Below are 19,729 nucleotides of genomic sequence, written 5' to 3' on the forward strand. Positions count from 1 at the left end.
TCATACGCCTGAAGTCAAAATTCGTTGAGTTCATTCAATTGAAGCATTCTTTTTTTACCAGCTGCATCCAAATCAAGGTTCAACTTCTTCAAAGCCCAATATGCTTTATGTTCGAGCTCCATATGCATATGACACCCCTTACCATAAACCAACTGAAATGGCAACAGTCCTAACGGAGTCTTGTATGCTGTTCTATACGCCCAAACAGCTTTATCAAGCTTCAAAGACCAATCCTTCCTTGATGGACACACCACTTTCTCTAGAATATGCTTGATCTCTCTGTTAGACACCTCAGCTTGACCATTAGTCCAAGGATGGTTGGCTGTAGCACTGCGATGATTCACATTATACCTTTGCATTATAGCAGTGAACTTGCGATTGCAGAAATACGATCCCTCGTCACTGATTATGACTCTTAGAGTCCCAAATCGTGTGTATATCTACTTATGAAGAAAATTAAGCACTACCTTCACATCATTTGTCGGCAAAGCCTTAACTTCAACCCATTTCGACACATAATTGACCGCCAACAAGATATACTGATTATTGCAAGATGAGACAAACGGCCCCATGAAGTCAATTCCTCAAACATCGAAGACCTCAACCTCGAGAAGCACATTAAGAGGTATCTTATCCCTTTTAGACATATTACCCACACGCTGGCATCAATCACACTTCAAAATAAAGTGATGCGCATCCTTAAACAATGTAGGCTAGAAGAATCCCGCTTGAAGGATACGAGCTGATGTCTTCTCTCCACCATAGTGGCCTCCATAAATAGTCGAATGACAGTCTCGCAAGATCCCCCTCGTTTCTCTTTACAGAATACATCTCCTGATAATTTGGTCAGCTCCTTGCCTAAATAGATATGGTTCATCCCACATATACCACTTCACCTCATGAAGTAAAATTTTCCTTTGAGTATAAGACAAGTCTGGAGGCATGATATTACTCACAAGTTAGTTCACAATGTCTGCAAACCATGGTTATTCTTCTTGTACCCCAAACAACTGCTCATCAGGAAAAAACTCATTTATCAATGTCTTATCTTGTGAAATTGCACATGGGTCTTCCAAACGAGAGAGATGATTAGCGACTTGATTCTCATGACCTTTTCCGTCCTTGATCTCTAATTCAAATTCCTGAAGCAAAAGAACCCATCTAATCAATCTAGGCTTCGAGTCCTTCTTCGAGATGAGATATCGAATCGCAATGTGAGTAGTGAAAACTGTCACTTTCGTCCCAAGCAAATAAGATCAAAACTTCTCAAAACCGTAGACAATGGCCAATAGTTCTTTCTCAGTAGTAGTATAATTCAGTTGAGCACCATTGAGGGTCTTACTAGCATAGTATACCACATGAAATATGTTCTTTCTCTGCACAAGAACTGCTCCAACTACATAGTCACTTGCATCGCATATCATCTCAAAATGTTCATTCCAATCAGGTGCAGTTTTGACAGGTGTCGTGATCAAACTCTTCTTCAAGAACTCAAAAACAGCTAGGCACTCGTCATCAAACTTGAACGGGACATCCTTCTCTAAAAGATTACACAAGGGTTTAGAGAAGTCCTTGATGAACCGCCTATAGAAACCCGCATGACCAAGAAAGCTGCTAACTCCCTTAACAGAAATTGGTGGAGGAAGATTTTTAATAACCCCCACCTCGGCCTTGTCCACTTCAAGAACTTTACAAGAGACCTTGTGCCCAAGAATAATGCCCTGTCGCACCGTAAAATGACATTTTTCCCAGTTGAGAACCAGATTGGTCTCAACACACCTTTTAAGAACTGCGCCAAGCTTTTGCAAGCACTCATCAAAAGAATCACCAAACACAGAGAAATCATCCATGAACACCTCCACATTCTGACCAATCATGTAAGAGAAGATAGCCATCATGCATCTCTGAAATGTTACAGGTGCTCCACACAAACCAAAAGAAACTCTTCTGAAGGAGAAAGTACCAAATGGACAAGGAAAGTAGTATTTTCCTAATCTTCTGGAGCAATGCAAATCTGATTATAGCCCGAATAGCCATCAAGAAGATAGTAGTACTCGTGCCCAGCCAATCTGTCAAGCATCTGATCAATAAAAGGCAGAAGAAAGTGATCCTTTCTTGTGGCCTTGTTCAGCTTCCTGTAATCCATGCAGACTCTCCACCCCGTGACTGTTCGAGTAGGAATGAGCTAATTTTTTTCATAAGCTACAACCGTGATACCTCCTTTCTTCGGTACACACTGAACTGGACTCACCGAAGAACTGTCATAAATGGGATAGATGATCCCTGCATCTTGCCACTTGAGAATTTCCTTCTTCACAACTTCTTTCATGATTGGATTGAGCCTTCTCTGTTGCTCAACAGTAGGCTTGCTACCTTCCTCTTGTAGAATTTTATGCATGAAATAAGAAGGGATGATTCCTTTAATATCTGTTATAGTCCATCCAATTTCCGATTTGAACTCTCTCAGATCCTTAAGAGTTTTTCCTCTTCACTACCTGAAAGGTAAGATGCAATAATCATAGGCAAAGTAGATGCATCACCTAAAAAAGCATACCTTAAGTGTCCAGGAAATGGTTTAAGCTCAAGGGTAGGAGCTTCCTCAATACATGGTTTGAGGCGCTTCGGAGATTTGTTCATCTCCTCCATTCCAAGAGATTCAAAAGGCAAATCCATCTTCCGCTTCCAGGAAGAAGCATTCAGATATTGCAACTGCTCATCACCTTCATCATCTTCACTATCTGAATTCCCCAACAAGGCCTTTTCTAAGGCATCAGACCTTAGCAAATGATCAAGTTCTGAAGTAACCACAGAATCGACCAACTTTACTTTTAAGCACTCCTCATTTTCTTTAGGGAATTTCATGGCATTGAACACATTGAAAGTCACATCCTGATCCAGCACTCACATAGTAAGCTCACCCTTCTGCATATCAATCAAGGTTCGGCCAGTAGCCAAGAAAGTTCTTCCCAAGATTATGGAAATCTTCTTATCCTCCTCAAAATCAAGAATTACAAAATTAGCAGGAAAGATGAGTTAGTCCACCTTGACCAAGACATCCTTCATAATGCCTCGTGGATATGTAACAGAACGATCGGCTAACTGCAACGTCATATAAGTCGGCTTTGGATCAGGTAAATCCAACTTCTTGAAGATTGACAAAGGCATCAGATTGATGCTAGCTCCCTAGTCATATAAGCATTTGTTAAATGACACATTTCCAAAGGTGCAAGGAATAGGAAGCTTCCAAGATCTTTAAGCTTCGGAGGCAACTTCTATTGCAGCACAACACTGCATTCCTCCGTAAGAGCAACGGTCTCTAAGTCATCAAGCTTCATTTTTGGAGAAAGTATACCTTTCATAAACTTCGCATAACTAGGCATCTGTTCAAGAGATTCAGCGAAAGGTATGTTGATATGAAGTTTCTTGAACACCTCCAGAAACTTCTCAAACTGCTTATCCAGCCTTTTCTTCTACAGCCTCTTAGGAAAAGGAGGTGGATGATAGATCTGCTTCTCTCCTGTATTACCCTCAGGAGGAGTGTATTCAACAGTAGTCTTCTTTGGTTCCACTTCAGCCTCCTTCTGCACTTCTTCTTCAGCCACAACTTCTTCATCCAAAACTTGAGAGTGTTCGGGATTCACAACCTTCCCAGTCCTCAATGTAATTGCCTTTAACTGCTCCTTAGCTTCCCTTTTTCCAGGCACTTCAGTGTCACTAAGGAGTGTACCAGGTTGACGATTTAGCAAGGCATTGGCAATTTGTCCAATTTGATTTTCCAAGGTCTTGATAGAAACCGCTTGGCTCTTGCATATGAGACTCAACTCCTCCAATTCAGATTTTTCATTAGACTGTTGTAGCTGGAGTTGTTGTCTCGGTGCTTATAGCGGTTGCCGAAAACCAAGAGGGTTGTACTGCTTTGCTGGATACTGTTGATAAGGCTGTTGAACCGCATTCTGAGAATTGCTCCAACTGAAGTTAGGATGATTGTGGTTGTTGGGATGATAGGTGGCTGGCACAGGTTGCTGCGACCTCTGAAAGTTGCTCACGAACTAAGCTGATTCACTTAAAATAGCGCACTGTTCCGTATCATGTGCACCAGCACAAAACTCACAGACACTAGTGATCTGATTAACTCCATAATTAGCCAAAGAATCCACCTTCATCGTCAAAGCCTTAAGCTGAGCAGCTATAGCAGTAGCTGTATCTAACTCCAGAATTCCTGCTACCTTACCTTGAGATAGTCTCTGAGTAGGATCCTGGTATTCATTAGCAGCCATCAATTCAATCAATTCATAAGCTTCATCATAGATTTTAGCCCACAAGGCTCCTCCTGATGCTACATTAAGCATGGGTCTAGAAGTAGCACCCAATCCATTATAGAAGCAGTTAATGATCATCTAGTCAGGCATCCCATGGTGAGGACACTTTCTAAGCATCTCTTTGTAGCGATCCCAAGCCTCACATCAAGATTCTCCAAATTCCTGAGCAAATTGAGTAAGTGCATTTCTGATCGTAGCAGTCTTCGCCATAGGAAAGAATTTAGTTAGGAAATATTGAGCAAGATCCTCCCATTTGGTGATAGACCCCGGTGATAGAGAATGTAACCAGCACTTAGCTTTGTCCCGGAGAGAGATGGGAAAAGCCTCAACTTAATAGCATCTTCAGAAAATCCATTGAACTTGAAAGTCTCACAGATCTCGATGAAATCTCCGATGTGCATGTTGGGGTCTTCTGTCGGAGAACCTTCAAACTGAACTGTTTTCTGTATCATCTGAATCGTGCTCGACTTGATCTCAAAGGTATTAGCCGAGATGGCTGGTCGAACTATGCTAGAATGAATATCATTAATCTTTGGTTGAGAGTAATCCATCAAAGCCTTCAGATTCGCCTCTGGTTCTCCCATTGCAATAAGAGCCTCTTCTTCAACTTTCTTCGCGACAAGAACTTCCTCGAAAACTTCCTTAGCTACTACAACTTCTTCCTCAGCTTGATCCAGTGTTCTCTTACGAGACCGAGAACGCGTATGCATACACGCTCACTAGAGTACCTGAAACACGACTAGGAAATTAGTAAGTAACAATCTCCGAGTCACTGAACTATAATGACAACTGATGACAAATACATAAGCTAAAAATTAAGACCGAAGTCCCCGGCAGCGGCGCCAAAAACTTGTAGGATGAGAACACACGCTAATATTCACGCAAGTATACATAATCGCAAGTAATATAGAATTAATTCTAGTTCGTTCCCCCATGGACTGGTTTAAGTTAATTTTAATCAATGTACTTATGCAACAATGGTATGGTTATTATCCAATGCTAAGTCGAATAACAAATTGAGATTGTTTATAACTGCAATTAACTAAGAGATTATACTAAAGAACATTAACTCAGAGAATAAAAAGAGTTGAATACTATATGACACAAACATGGGATTCTAACTTCATTAAATACTTCATTCAATAGCCTTTCGTTCTTAACCTTAGCATGCAATGGTGATGACACTAATCAGATGACACAAAATTGATAAACCCCAACTTTCGTTGTACGGATACCATACTACCAGACATCTACAAAAAAGATAGAAGCTGAATATACACTAATTATATTAAGACCCTATATGTCTATAGAATTTGACAACATAACGGTTTAATGCACAAGTTATCTATCATGATTACATAGGGCAAGTAAGATGGTTAAAATTACCTACGAATCATGCATATCAATTACATGAACCTATGCTAGCAAGGCAAGTTCTAAACCCCTAAATTCACTTTCGCTTCATTAGAGATTAACACGTTATCTTACAAGTTCGCGACGTACATAAGATGAATAAGCACAACCAATACTAGGATATCAAACAATCACCACACACTAAGGCATCAAAATAAATTAACTAAAGAAATTCATAAGTAAATCCGCTAGAACTCTACGATAACGATTAGCCCGTAGTCGGACTCATCATCAACGCGAGTTCCGATGAAAGCATGGTATAATAAACATAGTCTTTATACTGAATAAATAACAAACCAAGTACGTTACACAAGAGTATAGGTTCAACAAATAAGAAAAATAGCATCCAAAGTTATAACTTAAAATAAAGATTCACAAGAATAAACTAGATCTTCTTCTTCTTGGTTGAATTGTGCTATACGGTCTTCTTACGCCTTCTACTTAAGCTCTGGTACGTCTTGTTATGAAAAATGAACATAAGTTATGTTTATATAGTAGCCCATGCAGATTAGAAGTCCTTCGGATCAAAATCAGAATAGAAACAGGATTCCTGGAATTCGACCCGACGCGACCGCGCGCTTTACCAGCGCGGCCGCGCTGCACTTCTATAATCCTGGCGCGGCCGTGTGCTACTACAGCGCGGGCGCTGTCTCTCTAGAGAAAATCCTAACTTCTACTTTTCATGCTGGTTTGAGTTGGTCTTTTCATGAGCAATCTTTTTGACACCATCCTAACACCAAATTAGCATCAAATCAATGCCAATTCACCTGAGTTCCTGATATAAGCCTGAAATGCAAAAACACTATAAAACACATCAAAAACACAAATAACTTGAGAACAAAACATCAATTCAAAGCTTTACAGAGCGTTATAAAGATGACATAAATGCCACTCAACAGAAATACCCCGTTCTACCAACCAGAATGAAGAAACCAATAATAACAACCAAGATAACAATAACCAGAATGTAAATCCAGGTCTCATAGACCCAACTGTAGCCCAGATTCTTCAGATCTTGTCTTAACAAACAATCAACTTGACTCAACAACAACAGAAACAGGCCAATTCCCAGGTAACTTTTAAGACTTTTCAGGCGGTAAATCCACCGGAATTCAAAGGTTCTTTAGATCCAATTGAAGCAAGAGTTTGGTTAAAAGCGATTGAGAATTCATTTGCTTTAGTCAAGGTGAGAGAGGAACAAAAAACTAAGTTTGTGAGTTACTATTTGAAGAATGAATCCACCTACTGTGGGAAACTGTTAAGACATTTGAAGATACAGATGTTATTGCTTGGAATAGATTTAAGGGGTTGTTTTTAGAAAAGTATTTTCCTCAGTTTGTTCAGGATCAAATGGAATTGAAGTTTCTAGAGTTAAAACATGAGAATATGTCAGTAGCAGATTATGAAAGTAAGTTTGAAGAATTGTCCAGGTTTGTACGATCATATGTAGACACTGATAGGAAGAAAGCCAAGAGATTTCAGCAAGGTCTTAAGCCATTGATCAGAGATAAGGTAGATATATTTGAATTGGATACGTATCCAGGAGTAGTGCAGAAAGTTATGATTGTGGAGACAGAAAGTGAAATGTCACAGAAGGAGAAAGAGAGTACGAAAAGGAAGTTTGAAGGAAATGAAGCACAATCACAAGCAGGAAAGTTTCCAAATTTTAATCATAAGAAAGGCAAATTTCAGTCAGGAAAGAATTTTTAATTTCAGAAGCAAAATTCAAGAGACGGAGGACAAGGAAACCGTCTAGCTACCGGGAATCAGCCATATCAGCAGAGGCTAGCTTTACTAGAATGTCAGGTATGTGGGAAGAAACATGGAGGAGTTTGTAATAAGTTAAATGTGGTATGTTATAGATGCAACCAGAAGGGGCACTATTCAATGGAGTTCCATAATCAACCATCCAGAGAGCCAAAAAATAAGGATCAACCTACCAGGAATCAAGCAGGAAAGGTTCTAACAATTGGGCTTACATGCTTCAAGTATGAAAAGCCAAGACATATAGCAAGGGATTGTAAGACACCAGTTCCCATCAGTAATGCACTGAAAATTATGGGATCTACTCCAGCAGTGAATGAGCCTCCTAGAGGTAGAGTATGATATGTCAGTGAAGGATGCTATTCAGGAAACTGATATTGTGGCAGGTACGCTTACTGTGAATTCTTTATGTGGCAAAGTTTTAGTAGATTCGGGAGCAACTCGATCAATTATTTCTCAAGATTTTGTTAATAAGTTAAATTGTCCAGTTGAATTGTTAAATGGGATTATGAGTGTAGAATTAGGACATCAAGAGCGTATATCTGTTAATCAAGTATGTACGTACTGTGAGATTGAGATTTCTGGAAATAAGTTTTGTGCTGACTTGATACCATTTAAGTTAGGGGAATTTGACGATATCTAGGAATGGACTGGCTATCTAAGCACGATGCTCAAATAGACTGTCGTAACAAGAAGGTAATTTTGAAGACGCCGGACGAGAAAGTGGTGATGTTTAAAGGTTAGAGGCAAGCAATGAAGTTCTTAATAATGATTCAAGCTAAGAAGTTACTGCAACAAGGATGCGATAATTATATTGCTTATGTGATAGATAGAAATCAGGAGCCAGGAAAACTTGAAGATATTACAGTAGTAAATGAGTTTCCAGACGTGTTTCCACACGAGATACCAGGACTTCCACCAGATAGAGAAATTGAGTTTGCAATCGAATTAGCACCTGGAACAGAACCAGTATCGAAGGCCCCATACAGAATGACGCCAGTTGAAATGAAGGAGTTAGGAAAACAATTACAAGAGTTATTAAAAAATGGAGTGATTACACCCAGTGTGTCCCCATGGGGGGCATTGGTGTTATTTGTTAAGAAGAAGGATGGAAGCATGAGATTATACATCGACTATCGAGAACTCAACAAGCTTACTATCAAGAAAACTATCCATTACCTCGAATCGATGATTTATTTGTTTAGCTGAAAGGAGCCAAGTATTTTTATAAGATTGATCTGAGATCCGGATATCACCGACTGAAGATTAAACTTAAAGACGTACCGAAGACAATTTTTAGAACAAGTTATGATCATTATGAATTCTTATATGTCTTTTGGATTGACCAATGCCCCAACAGCGTTTATGGACTTGATGAATAGGATTTTCAAGGAATATTTGGACAAGTTTGTCATTGTGTTTATAGATGATATTTTGATCTACTCGAAGTCAACGGAAGACTATGCGGAGCACTTAAGAATAGCCTTGGGAATTTTGAGAAAGGAGAAGTTATATGCTAAATTTTTAAAGTGTGAGTTTTGGTTACAGGAAGTTCAATTCTTAGGGAACATAGATCAAAGTGGACCCAGCAAAGATTGAAGCTATTATGAATTGGGAAAGGCCAAAAACACCAATAGAAGTGAGAAGTTTCTTGGGATTAGTAGGATATTATCGATGATTTATTCAAGATTTCTCGAAGATTGCGACACCTTTGATGAAGCTTACCAAGAAAAATGAGAAGTTTATAAGGAACAGGAAGTGCGAAGAAATTTTTCAAGAATTAAAGAAGATATTGATCACAACAGCTGTTTTGTCACTTCCAGACGATCAAGGAAAGTTTGTAATCTATAGTGATGCTTCTCATAAGGGATTAGGTTGTGTTTTGATGCAACATGATAAATTTATTGCATATGCGTCTAGACAACTAAAACCACATGAGCAGAAGTATCCTATTCATGACTTGGAACTAGCAGTAATAGTATTCGATCTGAAGATTTGAAGACATTATCTATATGGAGATAGATGTGAGATTTATATGGACCGTAAGAGTTTGAAGTATATATTCACGCAAAAGGAACATAATATGAGACATCGAAGGTGGTTGGAGTTGATTAAAGACTATGATTGAACGATTAACTATCACCCAGGAAAATCAAATGTAGTGGCAGACGCGTTAAGCAGAAAAGAAAGATTTAATATGGTGACAGTACCCGAAGAGTTGTATAAAGATTTTCAGAAATTGGAATTGGAAGTCAGAATCTACAAGCATAATAAAGCAAAGATGTATAGTATGACTTTTCAGCCAGAGTTATTAGAGAATATAAAGAAATGTCAAGAAGAAATAATCGATCAGGATATCAATCGTTTGGTAGGAGAAGAGCTATGCACTCAAAAGGATGATCAAGGTATTCTCAGATTTTCTTCTAGAATTTGGATTCCACCAGTGGCAGAGTTGAAGAATGTAATTCTACAAGAAGCTCACAATTCAAGGTATTCAATCCATCCAGGGAGTACCAAGATGTATAGAGATTTAAAGGAGAATTATTGGTGTCCAGATATGAAAAGAGGGATTGCGGAATGGATTAGAAAATTTTATACATGTCAAAGATTTAAGGGGATCATCAGAGACCAAGTGGATTGTTGCAACCGTTAGAGATTCCAGAGTGGAAGTGGGAGCACATTGCTATGGATTTTATAGTCGGCTTACCAAGGATGAAAGCGAACCACGACGTCATTTGGGTTATAGTGGACAGACTAACTAAATCAGCTCATTTTCTACCTATTAATGAAAGATCTTCACGGGACAAGTTGGTTCACATATATTTGAAAGAGATAGTAGTTCATCATGGAGTCCATGTGTCTATTGTATTTGATCAAAATCCATGATTAAGTTCAAGATTTTGGAGAAGGTTTTAGGAATGTTTGGGAACCAAGTTGAATATGAGTATAGCTTATCATCCACAAACTGACGGCCAAGGTGAAAGAATAATCCAGACCATTGAAGATATGTTATGTGTTTGTGCCGTTAATTTTAAAGGAAGTTGGGATGAGCATTTCCCCTAGTAGAATTTGCTTACAACAACAGTTATCACGTTAGTATCGAAATGCTTCCCTATGAAGCTCTTTATGGATGCAAATTTCGATCACCGGTATATTGGGATAAAGTAGGAGAACATAAGATACTTGGACCAGAGCTGGTGCACCAAACAAAGGAAGTTGTCAAGGTTATTTAGAAAAGGTTAAATGCAGCACAGGATCGTTAAAGGAAATGTAAAGATCAAGCTAGAAAGGACATGGAGTTTGGAGAAGGAGATTTAGTATTGTTAAAAGTGTCATCGTGGAAAAGATTTTCCAGGTTCGGAAAGAAAGGGAAGCTGAGTCCTAGATATGTTCGACCTTTTGAAATTTGAAAGCGTATTGTAACACCCCCAAATCCGGGGTCGGGGATCCGGGTTGTCACGAGTTCCATTTCCCTTAATAACACCCAATCTTAAAAAAATAATCAACTACTCTGTACTGTGACCCCACAATAAACACACACACCATAAGTTATAGTCTCAGAGATGAATATCCAAAAATAACACGAGTCATTTTATTCCAAAATTATATACCATTACACCTTAAAAGGGTTTCTGAATAAATTTACATTTCTTTTCCATTATTATAATTGATAAAGATACATAAGTCTGGTACATCAAAAGTTGAAAGCCTAGCCTATTGGTAGTTCCTACCTCAGCTGCAGCGACATCAACGCCTATAGGAAACTGCGGAACGTTTCCTATCCGCTCGCGAATTGGGAGCTTGGTCCCGTTCATCTTGGCTATCTGATGTTGTGTGATGAAAGAAGAAAGCAAGGGTGAGAAACAAGCCCACCGAAATAATATGTATAATAATTAACAATATATGAGCATTCTCATAGTACTCATGAAAGTCTTGGTCAAGAAGAAATGAACCAAGCTGATATCTTAACGCGCAAAATATTCAGTATATATATACATATATACTTTTCACAATCTTTGAAATCTTCTGACATGTATAATATACACAGAGTTCCAGTTTATAACTGTATAAAAATATCGTTGCAAGGTGATCTCATATATCTAACCTTGTCTTAACATTTTTCTGAAAATCTTTGTCATTCATAAGACAATCATTAACTAGATATAAGTTTAAAAGATGAAGTTACAAGATACTCCAATATACTTATATCTTTTCCGAATACTACTTGAACTACCACCGTTCAATGTATAAATAGTTCATCCCATAGATTAAGCTACAAGACAAAACTTGTATAGAATCAATCTTTAAAATATCATCAAAATAAAATGAAGTTACGAGATACTTCATTTGATGCAAACATCATTTTGAAAACTTGACCCTGCCAACACTCAACAATCGCCCAACCGTAGCCTTTCTATCGAAGTGCTCTGGGTAGTGTTGCAGAAATATCCAATTGGATGATGAACTCATTACGGGAGTTTGCCGCGCCAGGAAGACCACTTATGATGATCAGTCGTAGTAGTGCAACCCCACCATTTTCTACATGTAGAGGAGAACCTGTCGGATTTACTTGTCAACCGAACACTGGACTCCTAAGGAATGGACCGTCTTAGCGGAACTTCCGGGCCATTTGGGCCAATATAATAAGGCTGGGCCGGCGCCACTCGACCACTTATGCCACTCCTAGTTCAGATGAAATCCATGACTCTGAAACGTAAAGCTCGTTCCCCCTTTCCCCAAGTAGAAACTTGTTGATACGGCTCCACCAAGAAGTCGTATCTAGTTGGAAAGGAGAACTCACCGATATTTCCCGGGCGATGCCTGTTAATGGATTAACTTGTTCCAAGAATTTTACTTCCCGAGTGTTGTGTAAGTAATCAAAAATTCTTTTATAAAAATAGCAACCTTGTTGCGAATATACAATACACCACAGAGCCGGATCCCTCAGGTTTTGAGCGAGTATTTAAATCCCCTTCGAAAGGGGGATCTTAAATATAAAAATGAGTTTTGGGATCCGCTCTAACTTTTAAAATCATTTTGAAGACTCGCAAAACATTTTTAAGAATGTTTGGAGTGATGCTGATTTAATAAAATAAATCAGTCCCAATATTTTAGGAAATATCTGAATATTATTATTTAAATAATATTCTCATAAAGAATAATCTATATAAAAATAATTGAAGTAGAAGTTTTAAACTTATACTTGCAATGAATATTAAATAACCAAAGATAAACTTATACGAAAGTACTATCTTTATTTGAATAATCAAAAGTGAGTTTGATCATCGACACATTATTCCTTAATAAAATAAAGAATAATAATTAGTAATTAATCGGAGTCATAAGTCCTCGAATGAATATTCAAAATAATATTCATTAATAAAATAAACGGAGTCATAAACCCTCGAATGAATATTCAAAATAATATTCATTAATAAAATAAAGTTATCGAATAAACCTTATTTGATTCATAGTTTTAAAAACTATTCATATATATATATAAATATATATATATATATATATATATATTATACTCGAGAGCATCGACTCCCGGTTTTAGAAAATGTTCACCTCTGGGTCCCCTATACTAAGGGTATATGCAATTTACCGCTTATCTCTAGCATAGGTATTATCAACTGAATCAACAGATATATGTATCAAGAATATGAAACAAGCATGCATATATACCATATCACATGCATATATATCGCAAAAATTTGCTAATTAACCATCATGCATCTATCACAAGATAATGCATATACAAATGTATACATCACAACAACAGTATAACGGGTAGAAAACTTGCCTGAGTGCTCCCGGATAGACTTAAGCTTAGAGTGGGTCCGACAACCTATGAACAACAACATAAGTCAGAATTAAACCTCGGTCGCTTAAGAAACTAGACTTTAACCATTTAGAGTCCTAACGTTCGCTTTCGCGCTTAACGATTCACTTAAGTCACTCGAGTATCCTCGGCTCCATCATTTTTAATAAATTAACCATTAAGAGTTTTAAGGACATTCCTTCGCGAGTACCCTACCAATCATCTAACCCACTTCACACAATTTTTTCATAATCCAATTAGTCATTTAAGGACCTTAACTAATGTTTCAAAGTAAGGCGAGGGGTAATGGTTCGTTCGCGAAACGCCGTTACTTAAAACGGTCGTTTCTCATCGCTCGTAACTCGGATTTAGGCGAACGACATATCAAAACGAAGCTCGTAACATGAACTATCTAAACATGGAAAAGGTTAGAATCTTACACTGAGTTCACAGGTCCTAAAGTTCAGAACAGAACAGTTAAGAAAAATCGGGCATTATGACGGTTTTGTTTACGCGATTTCCAATTTAATTATCACTCTAAATTCTCATCAATTCACTCACAACCACCAACACAACAATATTCAACCATCATACTACAACTCAGTCCCCAACTCCAAATTTTACCAATTTATCCAACCAATCAAAGACCCAATATTCAAAACTAATACAATTCCACCAAAACTACTTATAATCAAAGATCAAGTCTTAATACTAACAATGCTTCAATAAAACTTAATGGAATCATAAAATAAAAGCTAGGGTTTGAAGTTTATACCTTTCTTGGGAGGTGTTAAGTTGCTAGGAAACCTTAGGGAGCCTCCTACAAGCTTGATCTTTCCAAAGAAATCAAGAACACAAAGTTAGGTTTTGAAGTTTCTAAAAGTCAGATTGAAAGAACTGTAAATATGAGGGTCTTACCTTGATTATTTGGAAGAGACTTGTGAACAAGAGTTGTAGGCCATCTCAATACCTTTCCAACGAGATATAGAACACATCATTTGAGTGAATATTGAAGGAGATATGGCAGTTTGAAGTTGCTGCTCTGGTTTTGGCCGAGAGCAAGCTTTCAAGGGGGAGAAAGTGAAATGCTTCTTGTTTTGCCCTTTGACTAATTGTGTGGTGAATTACTTGGTTGCTTCTCTTTTATTTTAATTAACCATATTTAGAATTTACCATGGTTAAAAATACTTGGCTAATATTCCACCAATTCAAAATATCTACTAGGTCATGCTTAGGTCATCTTGATTATGTCATCCTTTTACACTTGTTTTCTTCTTATTGGTATGATGACATCATCACCCACTAACCTCTTTGATTAACCCCTAATTACTTGACTAATGACCGCTGATCTGTTATACGGTTCGCTTAACTTTCGTTCTCGTTTATTGTTTGAGGGATCATACCCGGGATCTTATTACTTGGGTTCCCTTAACCTTTCTCAATACATTATATTCCTTTTATGATCCTCTCTTATAATCCTTGAATTTAAATCATTTTAATCATGTTACCTTATACTCAATTCTTTCAGTATCTGGTGGATTTTCGGGAAAAATCAAAGTGTTCGGATTTGGATTCTGACGATCTTTACATACACTTATTTATCATATAAAGTACTAATACGATCTCAGAATAACAATAAAAGAACCCCTACATAGTGTGACATGAAAAGTTTTCTTATTCAGCATAATCAGCAAAAAGCACTATTCATAAGGGTTTCAAAAATTCCAAAATTTGGGGTTATTACAGTCTCCCCTCCTTAAAAGGATTCCGTCCCGGAATCAGATAGAAAATGAATAGGGATACTTTCTTAGCATTGCACTTTCTAACTCTCAAGTAAATTTTCCCACATTGTGGTTCTTCCATCAAACTCTGAATAGTTTGATAACCCTTCTCCTAAGCACTTGTCCCTTTTCAGTCTATAACCCTTCCTGGTTGCTCCATATAGGTTACGTCTGGTTGCATGTCTATGCGCTCATGTGCCCCTATTTATCTGGCATCCGAATTACACTTCCTTAACATTGATACGTGAAACATGTTATGACTTGCTACATGTTCAGGGGTAGGGCTAGCTCATATGCTATCTTCCCAATACGTCTTAATATATCCAAGGGTCCAACAATTCGTGGACTTAGCTTCCCTTTCTTTCCGAACCTCATCCTTCCTTTCCAAGGGAATACCTATAACAACACTAGGTCCCCTACTTCCTATTCCTTGTCCTTTCGTGTCAAATCAACATACTTCGTGTTCCCATCTTGGGCTACTACCAGCCGTCCTCTGATTAAATCTATTATATCCTTGGTCCTTTGGACCACTGCTGGTCCGAGCATCTTGCGCTCTACAACTTCATCCTAACATAAGGGGGATCGACATTGTCTTCCCTAAAAGATCTCATAAGACGACATCTCGATACCTGACATACGATCTATTATCGTGAAAAAACTCAATCCGCGCTAAGTGATCATTCCAAATTCTTTCAAGTCTATTGCACAGACTCTCATTATAGCTTTTAGCATTAGAGCTTTTGCTTCTCAATACCCATTCTTTTCCAGTTCGTAATCGCTACTACCTTCCGTTCCTAATATTATACTGGTTATACTTTTGCTCGTTAGCGTTCTATAACCTTTTAATAACCACGTCAACCTTAGTATCACGAATGTGTTTCCATTCCGAATACCACCACAACTTTACTACTCCTTTTTCAGCTGTTTCTATTTTCCAAAGTTTGATCAATCAATAGAAGTAAAGGAATTTATTGAGAGATCACTATGATCATGAACGCTTGTTCTATTGCATAGTTAGTACAGAAGGTGGCCAGCCTTTAGTACTTGACAAGCAATTAAACAACATGTGGTATCCTACTAGGCTTCTATCACACAGATAGATAGTCATTCGGCAATACCTCCCCTTCTGGAAGGGTTGTTCTTCTCAGCTTATACAAAATGAAAAGAAAAGAACGAATTGAAGAGAATTGTATATATGAAAAAAAATATACTGCCACAAAATATCTGGCTTGGAGTCTACCTCTGAACTATAGAGGTTTGTTATAGGAGAACAAAACATATATGTATACAAATCCACATCAAGTATAATAGCATCGCATTTCACATGCTTAAATATTTACTATTCCATCCATCATTCTATGGACCCATGCTCTTCCTCGAGCTTATACACAATCACCTTTGAAACTCCTTCGACATCGAAAATCGAATCTGGGATCTCATTCTAGACATCATCGTTACTAGAATTCTATGCTTGCACTGCAACCTTCCTCGTATAGTAATACGACTCTCTATTGATAAGAAGGAATAAGTATTCAATAGGTAGATAATCGACTTAATTAGTCTCTCAATGATAACTTATACATCACCACAACCCTAATAGTGGTACCTAATCTCAACATCCATTCCAATACAACTCTCACGGTTGTAATTAATCGGCTCATTACCCCCACAATCATTCCTGCACTACTAGAGTCCACCGTTGACCTACTGTAATCATTCATTTTCCATGAAGTCTTAATAGCTAACTATACGGAGTCCATATATCTCGTATCGAATTCTTCTAAGGAGGTAACATGATCACCGTTCATGATTCATGAAGAACACTCCTGAACTTGACGTACATATGACATGAAGCAGATAAAATTGCAGAAGAGTTTGAATGAAGGCAACGATAGCAGGTTAATACCATTCTTAATCATATACCTTCAATAGAAGACTTAACTCGAAGGTTCGTTTAGTCCTTTTTGAAACATGGTCCTGGATTATCCTCAGGGTAGTTCCTTCTAAGATAGATAGCCCGCTCATGGCGATTATACGAATTAAACCTTTACCAAACTACTATTACGGTTGGGTATTGCACAGTCATCAGAAGGAATGTCAATCTTCCAAACCATAATACAACCTTCACGGCTTCAACCATCATCATTGTATTCCTCTGGCACGAGCGCCTATAATTATCCTCTTACATTTAAAGTGTCGGCCACCTCTTTGGCTTTTCCTGATAGTAAAATTTCCTTACAATCAATGTCTTTTTAACCACCTCCAACTAAATTTTCTACCTCACTTCAATCACTGCTTATGTGAAAATGCTTCTCTTAAGTCCTGGTGAGAGAGAAAAAAAAATCACCATTTTTCCATAAGTCATTGCCTTAGTCTTTAGATGTGAACATTGCAACGACTGACTCTCGATCATTCTTAGGACGTCTTTTATCTTGGGTCCTTCTTACTTTGACAGTTCTGACCTCCGTTAGTTCAATCTATACTTTCTCATGGTTTAACATGTGCCCCACTTGGCATTATTATAATTACGTCACAATTCCTCTATCAAAATTTCTATTCTTGAGAATTTTGAATATTACCATTCTCCTTGTAAAACTTCTAAGGTTATCCTTGAATCATTCCTCCTGTATTCCCTAGATACAGGGCATATCAAAATATCATTTACTAATACTAGAACCATTGTCTATGTACCTCTGAAAAATTTTCTCTACTGATCTTTAAAGGTTGTTATTATCTTAATCCTTTCCAATTCATACTGTCAAAACTCATACCATCCCTATTAAGGGTGGAATGCCAACCTTTATGCATTCCCCTAGGATTCATCTCAAGTTATCGAAGTTATATCCTTAATTCCACCTTTAAAAAGGTACTTGCATCCTTCCATGGATAAATCAAGTCATATATCCTTGATAGATTATCTTATCCAATCATTCCCACCCAGATAGTCTATACCAATTTCACAATAGCATCCTTATTCAAACTGAGGTCAACACTTATGGCCTTCAAAAGATAACAATGGTTACCCGTTTTTCTTTCCTAATTTGGTAATGATAACATGGATGTTCTAGAAGATATTGGCCGTGTTCAACGTGAACATCTTCTTAACAAATCATCATTTTATTTTGTTGTTTATCTCAATAGTCATCTCAATGTTGGGATATCTTTCATACCTGGCGTCTCCCTTTCTGGGTATCAAGCCACCGGTCTTACACTTCACATTCTTGAAGGTCAATTCCTTCATCCAATTTTCCTAATTTCTTACTTCCTTGTCTCCTCAGTCTATCCGCGTCTCATTATTTATTCTTCGAACTATCTCAAGGTTTCCTTGAATCCTCCCAACTTACAGGGGATAAAATATATGTATCTCTTATTCCTTCAATCATCAACTTTAACTCATGGTGAATCACCCTCATCCTGACGATTACATACTTTTTTATTTCTATTGCTACGAGTCTTTAGGGTTTCCTCATACCCAACTCCCTTATCATTCCTCAAACTCTATTGCCTTTATATTCTTTTCCACTTCAATTTCTTTTTATTTTCCTTTCTCTTATCATTTTTTTTTCATGAACCCACTAATCATTGACTTCAAACATCACATCGTTCTGGGATTCTTGTCATCAGAACGAATCTTGACAACTTTTACAACTTAGCTTCATATTTCATCATACTCGTCCGCCTTTGTTCTGGCTCTAAAGCTTTTACACTCTCTCCATAACCTTGGGAATTACTTTCCCGAAAACAATTGACTGAACTTTAATCAGTTTATTATAATCTCTTGCTCCGTGCCTTCCTTGGCCTTTCACCAGCGGGTGGCCTCTTTCTTAGGAGGGTAAGTGACGAAACAGTCTTTTATAATTCGTCAATCATTTAGAATCTCAAATGATTCCTATATTTCCTTTAGCCAGGCTCTTGCCTCGACTGGGTCAACCTGTTCCTTGGAACTCTGAGAGCTTAGCGACTTAAAGGTCATGAAAGAATTTCCTACCGCATTATTTCCTCAAGGTGGTGGTTGGGGATAATAGTCTAAGTTCTTTTTAGATAGGTCCATGAATTGCCGTATAGGAGTACCGTCTCGGGTCCCCTTTCCTTACTCGACTTTCTGTTTCCTTAGTATGAAATGTTTCATCCTTCTCCCATACTTGGGGTTATCTTATACGTTAAAATCCTCATTTTCTACTCCATTATGTTATGGGTTCCTTCTATCTTGATGGCGACCTCCCTGACTATCACGTTCAGGGTTTGCTCTAAATCTTATTTCTCAAACTAGCTTTCATCTAAGATTTCATCTTTAAGCTCTTGAACATTTGGAACCCAAATTCTGCAGGAATACCTCATTATTCCCTTATCATCTTTCTCGGTATTAATCTTTTATCTAATTGTTGGCTCTTTGCCTTCATTCATCACTTTTTCTGGCACAATATGTTCTTTTCCGATAATTCGGACTGTATTGCAATCTCAAACATCTTTTCGGTACCGGCTCCGGTTACCTTCACTTCTATTTCCATTTTCTCAAAATCTCTCATAAACTCTCCCAAAGACATTATCATCTTGAGTTTCTCCTTTTTACTAAGGGCATCAGCCACCACATTGGCTTTCCCCGAATGATAAAGAATCTCCCAATCAAT

General features: G+C 37.8%; 1 non-coding gene across 1 annotated transcript; it reads left to right on the top strand.

The window, feature by feature from the left end:
* The first annotated feature begins 4,407 nt into the window (after positions 1 to 4,407).
* Positions 4,408 to 4,514, top strand: LOC141715347 (small nucleolar RNA R71). Its single transcript, XR_012572113.1, has one exon. It is a non-coding gene; the product is annotated as a small nucleolar RNA R71 (small nucleolar RNA).
* Positions 4,515 to 19,729: the final 15,215 nt, after the last annotated feature.

The sequence above is a fragment of the Apium graveolens genome, chromosome 3, assembly GCF_009905375.1.
Source record: "Apium graveolens cultivar Ventura chromosome 3, ASM990537v1, whole genome shotgun sequence".
NCBI lineage: Eukaryota > Viridiplantae > Streptophyta > Magnoliopsida > Apiales > Apiaceae > Apium > Apium graveolens.